Consider the following 13693-nt stretch of genomic DNA (forward strand, 5'->3'; position numbering starts at 1 on the left):
CGTTATCCTTGTTCACAGTTACAAACAACCTAAATGGCGGTAGGGAAATAGCTAAGAATGCCAGTAATAGTGGGATGACTACATAGTTGCTAAAAAGGATACTGTAGATCTATATTCAACAACAGAAAAAGTCTGAAAAAGATGGAAAAATGTACAAAATAATATGTATAGTAGAGTGTACAAAATAATGTGTGTAGTATACTCTATTTTTTTTTAAATTTTATTTATTTATTTGAGACAGAGAGTATGAGCAGGGGAAGAGGCAGAGGGAGAAGCAGACTCCCCGCTGAGCAGGGACCCCCCCCCCGACACAGGACTCGATCTCAGGACCCCAGGATCATCACCTGAGCCAAAGGCAGCCGCTTAACCAAATGAGCTACCCAGGTGCCCTATTCTAATATATACATATATATGTAAAAAAGTACACAAATAATAGGGACACACACATAGTGTGCTTACAGAGACATCTAGTAGGATGTAAACCACAATGTGACTAGTAGGCAGTCTGTAACAATATGCAGCATGTAACAATAAGAGCATATAACAGTATAGAGTGTCCAACCGTATACAGTGCGGGATGATATACAGTGTAGAACATTGTACAGTGCATCATATAGGACATACATCATACGGTATGCGGTATCTAATAGTGTATAGTATTCAGAGTCCATGGTGTATCACAGTATGTAATGTATAAAGTATACGGTAGACAGCCGATCACAGAAGACAGTCTGTAACAGTATGCAGTCCATAATATACCACAATGTGTACTAAATTGTTAATAGTCCTTACCCCCCATAGTGAGGTTTTCAGTGACTTAAAAAAACTTTCTTCTGTGTCCATTTAGTTTCTTGAAAGGCAGTAGAGTGCACTGATGTAGTATTAGGCTGTGGGATCAGCTTGCCAGGGTTCACATCCCAGCTCTCTGGATTATGAGCTGCACAATCTCAGGCAAGTTAACTTCTCTGAGCCTCACCTCCCTCATCTGTAAAATAGAGGAAATAATCGTGCCTACCTCATAGGCCTGTTGTGAGGATAAGTGAGTAGGTTCTGACACGTGTGAAGCGTCCAATAAATGTTAGTTACTAGACTTCATCCAGCAATACTTAGTGTGCACCTACAGTGTACAAGGAGCTGTTTATTTTTCACCTATTTTTTTTTTAAGATTTTATTTATTTATGTATTTGGGAGAGAGAGTGGGGGAAGGAGCCGGGAGAGGGACAAGCACAGTCTGTGCGGAGCACAGAGCCCTATGCGGGGCTTGATCTCATGACCCTAAGATCATGACCTGAGCGGAAATCGAGTCAGATGCTCAACAGACTGAGCCACCCAGGTGCTCCTTTTTTCTTTTCTTTTCTTTTCTTTGTTTTTTTTTTTTTTTTTTTTTAAGGCAGCAGAACCTAAAGAAATGGAGAAATATACTGTGTTTATGGATTGAAAAAACTCAGCCGTAAAAAGGATGTCATTCTCCCCTCCACCAATAGTGGTTAAATGCAATTTTTATGAAATTTCCAGAGAAGTTTCTTGCAGACATACACAAATTTATTCTAAATTTTATATGGAAATGTATAAGATCCAGAACAGCTAAAATAATCTTGAAAAAGAAAAATAAAGTGGGAACGATGGCTCTACTCAATACTGAGGCCTATTATATAGCGACAGTGATCCAGATGGTGTGGTATTGGCCAGGGATGGACCCCCAAATCAATAGAGGACCCGGATATGGACACATAAGTCTGGACAGCTGCTGTTTGGCAAAGGTGGGAAGGCGATCGAATGGATGCAAGAGAGCTTTTTTGACAAACAGAGCTGGAGCAGTCTGTCCAGGTTGAACTTCAACCTCAAACTCACATCTTATCTACAATATTAACTCAAAATGAATTGTGGACTTCAAGGTAGCATGTAAATCTATAAGACTTTTAGGAAAAATAAAATGCAGTAGATATTTGCGATCTAGGGCAAGGCAAAGAGTTCTTAGACTTTGACAACAAAAGAGTGATCCATAACAGGAAAGATGGGTAAAGCGGTCCTCACCAAAATTAAAACTCTTGCCCTACAAATAAACAAACAAACAAAAAAGCAACTCTAGGGGCACCTGGGTGGCTCAGTTGGTTAAGCGTCTGCCTTGGGCTCAGGTCATGATCCCAGGGTCCTGGGATCGAGCCCCACATCGGGCTCCCTGCTCAGCGGGAGGCCTTCTCTCCCTCTCCCACTCCCCTTGCTTGTGTTCCCTCTCTCGCTGTCTCTCTCTGTCAAAAAATAAAATCTTAAAACACACACACACACACACACACACAAACCCAAAAAAGCAACTTTATTGAGAAAGTGAAAAAAAATACAAACTGGGATAAAAAATGGCAAACTACATGTACAACCAAAGACTAATACTTAGGCTTAAGGAACTCTTAAATGTCAATAGTTTAAAAAAAAAAGCAAGCCCCATACACAGTCCCACTAGAAATGGTTGAAAGATGCGAAGAGACATTGCAGAGAAGAGGATGCAGAGGTGGGAACTGAGCAGGAAAAGAAGCGCATCACTAGCCATCAGGGAAATGCAAATTAAAATACCATGAGCTATCGTGACACATCTATCTGAATGGCTAGAATGACTAAGGGTGACAGCTGGTCACGTGGCCAGCCAGGGGCCTCCTGGTGTCCAGCCAGCGCTGTTCGGAAACCAACACGGGGAGAATTCAGTCCAGAGAGTGGACACCTCTCTATCTGCAAGAGCCCACCCTGGGGCCTCCATCAATGCCACCACACAGGCGAGGAGCCAGCCAGGGTTCTGCTGCCCTCAATCCAGCTTAAAGCCAGGCTCCCTGCTCTGTCTCTCTGGACCACTCAGAACGAACTCTTTCTAAAATCAATTTATTTTGAATTCCCAGCCTGTAACGTCGTAGTCCAGGATATCCTGGGGGACTGAGTGATTGTTTTGCTTTCTTTCGTCTCAATTTTTATTCATGCTATTTATGAAATAAATCATACAATTTTAAATTGATAAAAATGTTTAAATAAGCTCTCTCTTTTTTTAAAAAAAGATTTTATTTATTTATTTGACAGAGAGAGAGAGACAGCGAGAGAGGGAACACAAGCAGGGGGAGAGGGAGAGGGAGAAGCAGGCTTCCCGCGGAGCAGGGAACCCGATGCGGGGCTTGATCCCAGGACCCTGGGACCATGACCTGAGCTGAAGGCGGACGCTTAACGACTGAGCCACCCAGGCACCCCTTTAAATAAGGTTTTAATCTCTTTTCAATTCAATAAAATAGTAGCACTTATGATTCATATGCTTGTATTTGGGCCGGGCCATGTGCTTAGCACGTCATGTCTACTACCTTACCGAATTCTTCCGACCTCTTTGTGAACAAGTAGATTATTCTCTTTTTACAAATGGGGAAATAGGTTCAGAGAAATTAAGTAACTTTCCTGAGGTCACACAGCTCCTAAGTGGCCACGTCAACACATGAACCTAGCCACACCTCATTCTCAAGCCTCCCCTCCCATGCTGCCTCACAACAGAGCTGGTTACAAAATGTCAGTGTCACTGTTGTTAACTTAGGACGGGCTTATTGCTGGAAGAGGCAACCCTACATTTCAGTGGTAAACACGTTATTCCACTAGTTAGTTTAATGGGCCTCACCTAACTACAAAGGAGGGTGGGAAATGTGGCCCCACTGGGTGCCTAGGACACAGGACTTGGTTAACACAAAGCAGTGTCTCAGGCAAATCCACCTCCAAATATTTTTCTTTTCACCAGAACTCACGTCCAAAGTCAATGACTGATCTGGGTGCAAACCAGCCAGTCTTTACAAAATGCCGTGAACAGAAAGGCCCCACTTCATGTTCCTGGTAGAGTGAGGGCAAGACATTGTTCTCCGTGGAGAAATTTAGAGACTAGATTTTCAGGCCCCTTTGTCCTGCATCCGTTCTTGTCCCAACTGCTGAGAAGTTGTTCTGGCCAGGCTGGGCTGGAGGCTGGGCCAGAGGCTGGGCTGGAGCCTGAGCTGGAGGCTGGGCAGGGGTGAAAGGAGCCTCCACCACGCCTTCCATCCTGGGTACTGTGCTCACGCGGGCTGAACGGGAGCCGCTCCCCTCACCACCCCCTGCCTCTGAGCTCCTTGCTCGACTTTGCCAGGTGGCATGTGTGAGTAGCCCGGACCCGCTGGCCTCGGCGTGCCCGCCCTGCCAACCAAGAGCACGCACAGGTACAAGCCGAGCGAAGGCCTCCTGCAGCCCAGGCCGAGGTTCCACGAGTTCTCCTGCTGCCTCCCTGCCTTTGTCTTTCTGACCTACCAAGTCAGCCTATTTCGTAGACAGCTCAACTCTAAGCGACATCAGGAATTTGCACTAATTCAATTAAGCAATTAGCCTATCAAGCGGTGGGAAATGCCTGGACTATACCCTCCGTTGAATGGAGCAGGACTGTGCCCCAGCTTCTGTTGTCTGGTCTTCAAAAGGCAGTCAGGCGCTTGCCCGGGAGACCATGCCTGCCTCCCCTCAAGGTTGTATACCAGAAACAATGACCCATCTTTGAGGATTATCTGGTTCAGATATTTTATTGGGCATGCTGTACGCACAGCTGGGAGCCAGGAAACTGAGCTGGAGGGCTGGCTCAGTCATGGACTTTTTGTGGCTTTGGACAACTCCTTTCTGGCCCTGGGCCTCTGTTTCCTCACCTGTAAGTGGAAGTGAGTAGTGCCTGGTCTTCCTAACTTGCAAGGTGGTTGTGGGATAATCTGAGTGGGGGGGTGATATTCTAATAAGTAGCCAGCATACACGGAAGGAAGCCTCAAAGCCATGATCGTCCGTGTGGTGGACTGCTGGCTGGATGACCCAGTGTTTCCCGCCCCCCTGTCCTGGCCATATTCGGGTCTCAAGGCTGACGAGACGGCATCTTCATTTCCTTAGCCTCCAGAGGAGTGCGGGGAGGTGTGGACGCATGGTGCGGCATTAGCCACTGAACAAAGGGGAAGGGCGCTAGAGGCTCCTGGGAGGCCTTTACTCTCCTGATCAAAAGGGATGCCGAGAGCTACTGTGGCATCTTGGGAACATGAAGAGATTTAGGGGCTATCCTAATCATGTATGAGCCATCTTAATTACATCTGCAAGGACCTTATTCCAAATGAGGTCACAATCTGAGCTTCTGGGTGGGCGTGAACTTGGGGAGGATGTTATTTAACTCCCTACCACTCCCCACCCCCATTCCCTGACTCTCATCAATTGGCAAGTTCTATTAACCTGACCTCCTAAATATATTCTGGACCCGGCCCCTTCTCACTATAGCAACCCCACCACCCTACCCCAAGGCCTATCATCACTTACCTGCCCGACACCTGTCTCCTAATGGGCCTTGCTGCCCCGGCACCTCTATTAGGCAGGGAAGGTGGATGGTGGTGGGGCGGGGGTGGGGCTCCAACCCTGGCTCAGTGCAAGGTAAAATCTTCTTCATGGCTCATAGTTCTAAAGGCTTTGATGCACTCTGCTCTCCGCCCACTCCCAGGCCACGTGACTCTCGTGCCCTGTAATGAGAGCCAACAGCAGCCCTGAGAACGCCGGACTCTCAGTGATGACAAGGTCAAGGAGGGGGAGGCTAAACCTGCCCCCACAGCCCTGTCAGAGAGGACAGAGCTGGGCAGATGTCCCAGACACATGCAGAGCTGGCTGCCTCTTGGGAGTGGACTTGGATCTGGGTGGGGAGGTAGTGTGGGAAGGTGTCCCAGGTCTGTCCTGCCTGGAGCCCTGAAAATTAATGAGAAGCCACGTGTCCTCCAAGGCGGTCCCCAGAGGGAGGCCTCCCCTTCTAGAAATTGACTGTTTCTGGGCTCCCTGCAGCTTCTTCTGTGCCCTGCTGGTGGCAAAGGTCCTGAAACTTGATGGAGGGACAAGGCTTTGAAGCTGCAGAATGCTGATCAGTCACAGGTGACTCCAGGGAGATGGGCCCACCACTAAGCGCACAGAGGGGCTTTGCGATCGGGCGGGCTGGCTGGTGCATGGGCTGATTCAGGCTGCAAGGCATTGATTAAGCGCCTCCTGTCTGCTTGGCACTGTGGGTTTGTGGGTTGGTGGGGGCAGAGCAGGGGACATGCCAGCCTATCTCTGCAGAGGAATGAGGAGGCAGCCATGGGGAGGTGGGAGGATCTGAACCAATACAGGCAAAATCTCTGAGAGAGCCAAGTGTGTCTGCTGTCAACCTGAGGCAGCCGGAGATTCCCCGCTGCTCGTTTATGCAGACAGAGGCCGCAGCAGCCCCGGGTCATAGGAACCTAACTGAATGCATTAGATAGAGGACAGGCCCTTCTTAGTTTTTAAGATGTTCCCCAGGAAGCAGAGGTCTGTCAGAAATGACTGGGGTGTCTACGATTCTAAAAGTAGACAACCCCGAGCTCTCTGGGTCTCTGCCTTCCCAGCCTTCCCCCAACCTTCCTTGACAAAGGGGTCATGGTGGGATCTGAGGCTCATTCTTAGCTGAAAATAATATTAAGCAGAGTTTCTATTTTATTATTATTTTTTATTTATTATTTATTTGACAGAGAGAGACACAGTAAGAGAGGGAACACAAGCAGGGGGAGTGGGAGAGGGAGAAGCAGGCTTCCCGCTGAGCAGGGAGCCCAACGCGGAGCTCGATCCCAGGACCCTGGGACCATGACCCAAACCAAAGGCAGATGCTCAATGACTGAGTCACCCAGGCGCCCCGCAGAGTTTCAATTTTAAAGGGGAACACTCTCATAAGGGATCTTTCAAAACTTTAAGTTTGTTAACTATTTAAGGAAATATTGAAAAAACCCCACAAACACAGCTTGGGAGAGGAGGCCTCTCTCATTCCCTATACCCCTGCCCCAGGTGGTTGGAATGTTCTCTGCAGGTGTACTGGCTTCTCAGAGGGACATCCTGGCAAATGCCACGGGCCGGCCTCCTCAGCCAGGTGATCGTATCTTCCTGCTCACTGCCTGTCCCCTGGCTGGGTCAGCATCGGCTGCAGGACGCCTGCTAGCGACTCCAAGGAGGGCTGGGCACCCCTGCAGGGGCCATCAAGAGGACCATAGCCTCCGGGTTGTGTTGACCTGGGACCTTGATTCACATCTTCTGGCTTGGATCCCATACAATTGTCATTTGCACCACATGCTTCTTGGGGATGAGTGAATGAAAGAGAGGGAGAAACAAGAAGGAACATTCTACAAGCTTACTTTGTTAAATCTTTCCCATCTCTATCACCAGACTCAACCTTGAAATTCCAGAAAGAAAAGAAGAAATGAAAAAAAAAAAAGTCACGTCTCAGATCGTCCCCACAGTGACTCATTCCAGAAGCTGGGTTTCGTCTTTTTAAAAAACAGAATCAACAGAACCATCTTTCATGAAAACAACCTTTCATTCCTCTTCAGCTTCAGCCCGGATCCACCCTTGTTGGCTCTGTGCAGGAATAGAGAAGGAAGCCAACAAGCAACTCTGCTCATGGGCCTGGCGGAAATGTCAGGGCAGAGCTGGAGAGGGGGTTTTTGGAGGGGAAGAAGTTGGAGGGACCTTCTGTTTTCTTCAGGAGGGGTCTCCACCATTAATAACTCCCTCCCAAACAGCTTCTAGGCCCTCAACCCACCCAATAAGGCCAAACACCAAACACTGGAGGTCCCCAACTTCTTGGAGCATGCTGACCGGTGGATTCCAGAATGGACCCCAGTACCCTGGAGAGACATTTGGGTCTCTCCTTCAGCCCCCACTACAGGGGTGGATCAGCGACAGCATAGGCAATGGCTTATGATGTTGTTTATTCCAATGTCCCCATGATTTGGGAAGATGAGAAACTCAAACGTCGGTGCCCTGTGTACCATCTCTTCCCAATCTAATAGACAGTGGAGTATAGTTAGAATGTGTGCATGTGGGGCACCTGGGTGGCTCAGTTGTTGAGTGTCTGCCTTTGGCTCAGGTCTTGGGATCGAGCCCCACATCCACTCCCTGCTCAGCGGGGAGCCTGCTTCTCCCTCTCCCACTCCCCCTGCTTGTGTTCCCTCTCTCGCTGTCTCTCTCTCTGTCAAATAAATAAAATCTTAAAAAAAAGAAAAAAAGAATGTGTGCATGTTTGGAGCACTTACCTCGGATTTGGAAAATTAAACACACTTAGGTTCATTTATTTCCCGTTACCTTTAATAGTTTCACAGCATGAGAGAAATGTAGCTCTAAGAGGGATACTCCATTCTACTCACCCATGCGCTGAGTGTCCTCTACTACATTACTGAAGAGCTATGATTTGAGCTGTGTTAGAAGATGAAAAGACATTTTCCAGAAGGACAAGGAGGATGGTGTTCTGTGCAAAGGAGCATTGCACCCAACAGGTTTGGTCTGCATGGGGCCCAGCAATTAATCCAATGCTGCTGGGGCCTAGGGAGCCTGTGGAATGGCAGGGGGTAGCAGGAGAGGTAAAGTGCAGGGTCTTATAAGCTACACTGAGAAGTCCAGATGTTCTTCTGGTGTGCATGGGAGCCCCTGAAATGATTTAAGGGGGAAATAAACTTCTGAGATCAACAGTTTATAAGGAATCTTTTTTTTTTAAAGATTTATTTATTTATTTATTTGAGAGACAGAGAATGAGCGAGAGAGAGCGCACAAGCTGGGGGAGGGGCAGAGGCAGAGGGAGAAGCAGGCTCCCCACTGAGCAGGGACCCCAATATGGGGCCCGATCCCAGGACACCGGGATCATGACCTGAGCAGAAGGCAGACACTTAACTGACTGAGCCACCCAGGCACCCCAAGTTTACAAGGAATCTTAAATCCTCTATCCAGGAGCACATCTCCAATGGTCCCCTTTCTCCAAGGACTTCTCAGATCATAATCTAGACTACGACCGTCCAGATGGCAAATGATGACTTACCAGTTCCCTGGGGGAAGAGCCCCTGTCTGGCCTTTGTCCCTCATAGGTGCTGGCATGATGGGCCATCTAAGCAGATGCCACAGAGAAGGGGCCCTGCCTGAACCCCCTTGTTGACTGCTGTAGCTAAGCACACTGTCTTGGCCAGGAGGGTCCCCGGGGTGATCTCAGATGTGTGCAAGCCCCAGGGGAGGAGCTGTCCCCATTCTTGGGCCATCGAATCTGTTGAGTTTGGACATGGCCAGGATAGAAAGCAAAGAGGAAGAGAATGAAGGAGAAAAATGGCTCTGGACACTGGGGCGTGCACAGAGTTGGTGATGCCTTCTTGCCCCAGCTTTCCCTTCCTGTGCTCCTGAGCCTGGAGCCTTCCCTGGAGGGCTGCAGAGCCCCAGAAGAAAGCCCTTCCACTTCCAGAGCTATAGACCCGCATTAGCATTGGGCCCACACACCCACGCCCATCGGTCAGCCCAGATGCTGGGGCTGGGGCCACTTCCTGTGTGCAGGGCCCCAGAACAGTGCTGGCTGCAGACAGGACATCTGGTGAGTTTGTCAAGTGCCCAGTGGAAACAGGCTCCCTCTTCCTCAGCCGGAGCCCCGGGTCTCTGAGACCCCCCTTAGACTACAGGGCACAGCTCTGGACGCTCCCTGTGGTTGGAGGGCTCTGTCCCTGTGAGTCACCACTTGGCCAAGAGCCACTGCTGACCCCTCTTCCAAGTCCCACGTTCCTGCCATGATGTCCACTCAATCCCCTTTGTTTTCTTCCTTTCTTTCTGCTGCCAGAACCTTTCTGTGTTTTACCAGGAAGGAGATGCTCCTGTCCTTTCTGCTCCCTGCCTCCTCCACTAGCTTCCCTTTTTGGATGATAACTTTGTTCCTTGATGAGATTCCTGGGGACCCAGCGGGGAGCGGGCAAGTCCTGGGGGAGCCAGGAGCTCAGGGCCTCCCCAGGGATTAGCAGCCCCAGGCGCCGCCAGGACCTGGAACCTATTTGGTTTTACCCCACCCAAGACAGAAGCCCAGGCGCACGTCTTTCTCCCCGATTCTGGAACCAAGCTCAGTGTTGCTGTAAGTAGCAACTGCACTAATAAGAACAGCCTCCCAGTGAAAGCTGGCGGGGACCCCACAAGGCAGCCGGCAGGGGATATCTGAGTGGCAGTGGCTTGAAAGATCAAAGTCAGACGTATCTTTTTGCGGGGAGGGGAGATCAGGTTTCAAAGCGCTCTGGGAAGGAGGGATTAATCCTGCCTTTATTTTGCTGGCACCAGTTCTTTCACTGGGGCCAGTGGGGTCCTCTCCTCCTTAGAGAGGCTGCTTCCCCAGATGCAGAGGAAGCCTTGTTTCCTTACTGTGAGGGAGTTCAACCCTGAATGGGGCACTCTTCCTACCCCCCAGGAAGAGGCAAGCCGTGGTGACACAGCATGTGGATGGAGCCCACCCTCTCACGGCTGCCCCATGGTGAATGGTCAGCAGCCCCTCACAGGGATGCTGTGACCTGCTGCTTCTTATCCAGCGTGAGGCCAAGGCTGAGTTCCTCTGTTGCCAGTGGAATAACTCAAGGCCGAGTTCTGATCCTGATCTCGCTCCCTGGGGCCAGTGGTTGGCTATTCACTCCACTTTGGGATACTGTTCACCTTCCCGCCAAGGGGCCCACGGTGTCTGGGATAGATGTCAATGAGACGTCAATGAGGAATGAGCCAACAGAGCAAGGTCGAAACTATAGTGAAGGTCATCAGAGGACAGGGTATGGCAAGAGGGTGGCCTTTGGTGTAATATGGACTTGAGCTTCCGTTCCAGCTCTGCCACCCAAGTAGCTGTGTGACCTGGGACAGATCCCTTCACCTCCCGAGTCACCATTGTAATCGATGCCATTTACTACTTACCATGTGCCAAGCAACTACCACCTCATGTAATTCTCATAACAACCCTACGAATAGATATTATTCTTATTTTATTTTTTTAAATTTTATTTGTTTAAGATTTTATTTATTTGCTAGAGAGAGAGGATGTGTGTGCGCGTTCAAGAGAGAGCATGAACACGAGCAGGGGGAGTGGCAGACAGAGGGAGAAGCAGGCTTCCCGCTGAGTAGGGAGCCCGATGCGGGACTCGATCCCAGGACCCTGGGATCATGACCTGAGCCGAAGGCAGACGCTTAACTGACTGAGTCACCCAGGAGTCCAGATATTATTCCTATTTAGAGATAAAGAAATGAGGTTCTGGGAGATTACCAATCTTGCCCAAGACCAGCTTAGCTAGTAAGTAGTTAAGACAGGATTTCCTCCTGGCTCTTTCTGATTCCAGACTGATTCCAGCGGTGGAAATGTTCATAAGGACTCTCAGATCCTTCCAGACTAGCTGCACCTGTTTGACCCCAGCCCTAGGTAGCACATCCAAGTGGCCTTGAGCCACCTTATTTGGGAAGCTGCTCTCTACAGGGACAGAGTGATTCCCACAGATGGAGTGGGCCTAGCCCAGGCCAAGCGCTCTCTCTTTCTGGCCCCTACCTGCTTTTGTGCTGCCCATGACTCAGGCTATTTCTGGTGTGAGCCCCACTCTCCCTGACCAAGGTGCAGGGGAGGGATCACTGGCCTGCCATCTGGTGCCCTCAGGTTATTAAGAAATCTGACTGAGTAACTTCCTTTGCTCAAGAACATCCTGTGGCTTCTCACTGCTTCCAGAATCAAGTCCAAACTCCTGAGCCTGGAATGCCAGGCACTTTAGCATCTGGCCCCGGGCCATGCCAGATTCCTGGACCCTGGGGATCCCTGATGCTGACCCCGCTCTGAGAGGCCTGGCTCTTTACCTGAGATGCCAGGCTGCGTGTCTACACCCCCCATCTCTCAGGTGGCCCGAGCATAGCTCTCTGTCCATGAAGCCACAGTGAGCTGCCTGGACAGGCCTTCCCCAAGGCCCCTCCTCTACTCCTGTCTCACCTTGCAAATTCTTGAGCCCCCTCTGCCCAGAGTGACGCCCTCAGTCATTGCCTGGGTCAGCACCCAGGAATGAACCCGGGGATGCAAACCCCCACAGTCCCTACAATTTAGACAGATGCCTCCTAGCTTCCTCTGACCAGAGTCACACAGCCCTGAGTTACTGTTAAACAAAGCGGTAAACCTCAGGAAATAACATAAACTTGCCTCCTGAACAGTCTGTGGGATGTTGTTCTGCCTGAGAGGACAAACGCAATGCGCCATGTTTGCAAGAAAAAATTCATACTAATGGTTTGCAGCTTAGTAAGAGTCACATGATGTACAACTTCTGCCTTCCTTCTCCAGAGGGGACATCGCTAATGCAATCAGCTGAGAAGGTTACGCAGTTCCGGGCCTCAGGGCAGAACGACTTCCTCACTATGATCACACAGGCAGGGAGATGACAGAAGGGACAAGATGGTTAAGAAAGGAGATAATACCGCTTCCCCAGTACCTGATCAGTCAGCATGATCCAAGACCCTGAGACGCTTACCCTGAATCTTCACCCTTTAAAAACCCCTGCTTGATGGAAGACCTAAATGTGAGGCAGGAATCAATCAAAATCCTAGAGAACACCAGCAGCAACCTCTGTGACCTCAGCTGCAGCAACTTCTTGCTAGACACGTCTCCAGAGGCAAGGGAAACTAAGGCAAAAATGAACTATTGGGACTTCATCAGGATAAAAAGCTTTTGCACAGCAAAAGAAACAGTCAACAAAACCAAAAGACAACCGACAGAATGGGAGAAGATATTTGCAAATGACATCTCAGATAAAGGGCTAGTATCCAAAATCAATAAAGAACTTATCAAACTCAACACCCAAAGAACAAAGAATCCAATCAAGAAATGGGCAGAAGACATGAACAGACATTTCTCTAAAGAGGACATACAGATGGCCAACAGACATGGGAAAAAGTGTTCAACATCACTTGGCATCAGGGAAATACAAATCAAAACCACAATGAGATACCACCTCACACCGGTCAGAATGGCTAAAATTAACAAGTCAGGAGAAGACAGATGTTGGTGAGGATGCGGAGAAAGGGGAACCTTCCTACACTGTTGGTGGGAATGAAAGCTGGTGCAGCCACTCTGGAAGACAGTATGGAGGTTCCTCAAAAAGTTGAAAATAGAGCTACCATATGATCCAGCAATTGCACTACTAGATATTTACCCCAAAGATACAAATGTAGTGACCTGAAGGGGCATCTGCTCCCCGATGCTTATAGCAGCAATGTCCACAATAGCCAAACTATGGAAAGAGCCCAGATGTCCATCGACGGATGGATAAAGAAGATGCAGTACACACACACACACACACACACACAGGAATATTACTCAGCCATCAAAAATGAAGTCTTGCCATTTGCAACGACGTGGATAGAACTAGAGGGTTTTATGCTAAGCAAAGTAAGTCAATCAGAAAAAGACAAACATCATATATTTCACTCGTATGTGCCATTTAAGAAACAAAACAGAATATCATAGGGGAAGAGAGGAAAAAATAAAACAAGACGTAATCACAGAGGGAGACAAACCATAAGAGACTTTTTTTTTTTTCCACTGTCATGTTCATGAATATTGTTTATAGTTTTTTTTTATTCTTATGTTAATCCCCATCCATTACATCATTAGTTTTAGATGTAGTGTTCCATGATTCATTGTTTGTGCATAACACCCAGTGCTCCATGCAGAACGTGCCCTCCTCAATACCCATCACCAGGCTAACCCATCCTCCCACCTCCCTCCCCTCTAGAACCCTCAGTTTGTTTTTCAGAGTCCATCGTCTCTCATGGTTCGTCTACCCCTCCGATTTCCCCCGCTTCATTGACAAACCATAAGAGACTCTTAACTATAGGAAACAAACTGAGG

Source organism: Mirounga leonina, unplaced genomic scaffold (assembly GCF_011800145.1).
Source record: "Mirounga leonina isolate KUSES-001 unplaced genomic scaffold, KU_Mleo_1.0 Mir_125, whole genome shotgun sequence".
Taxonomy (NCBI): domain Eukaryota; kingdom Metazoa; phylum Chordata; class Mammalia; order Carnivora; family Phocidae; genus Mirounga; species Mirounga leonina.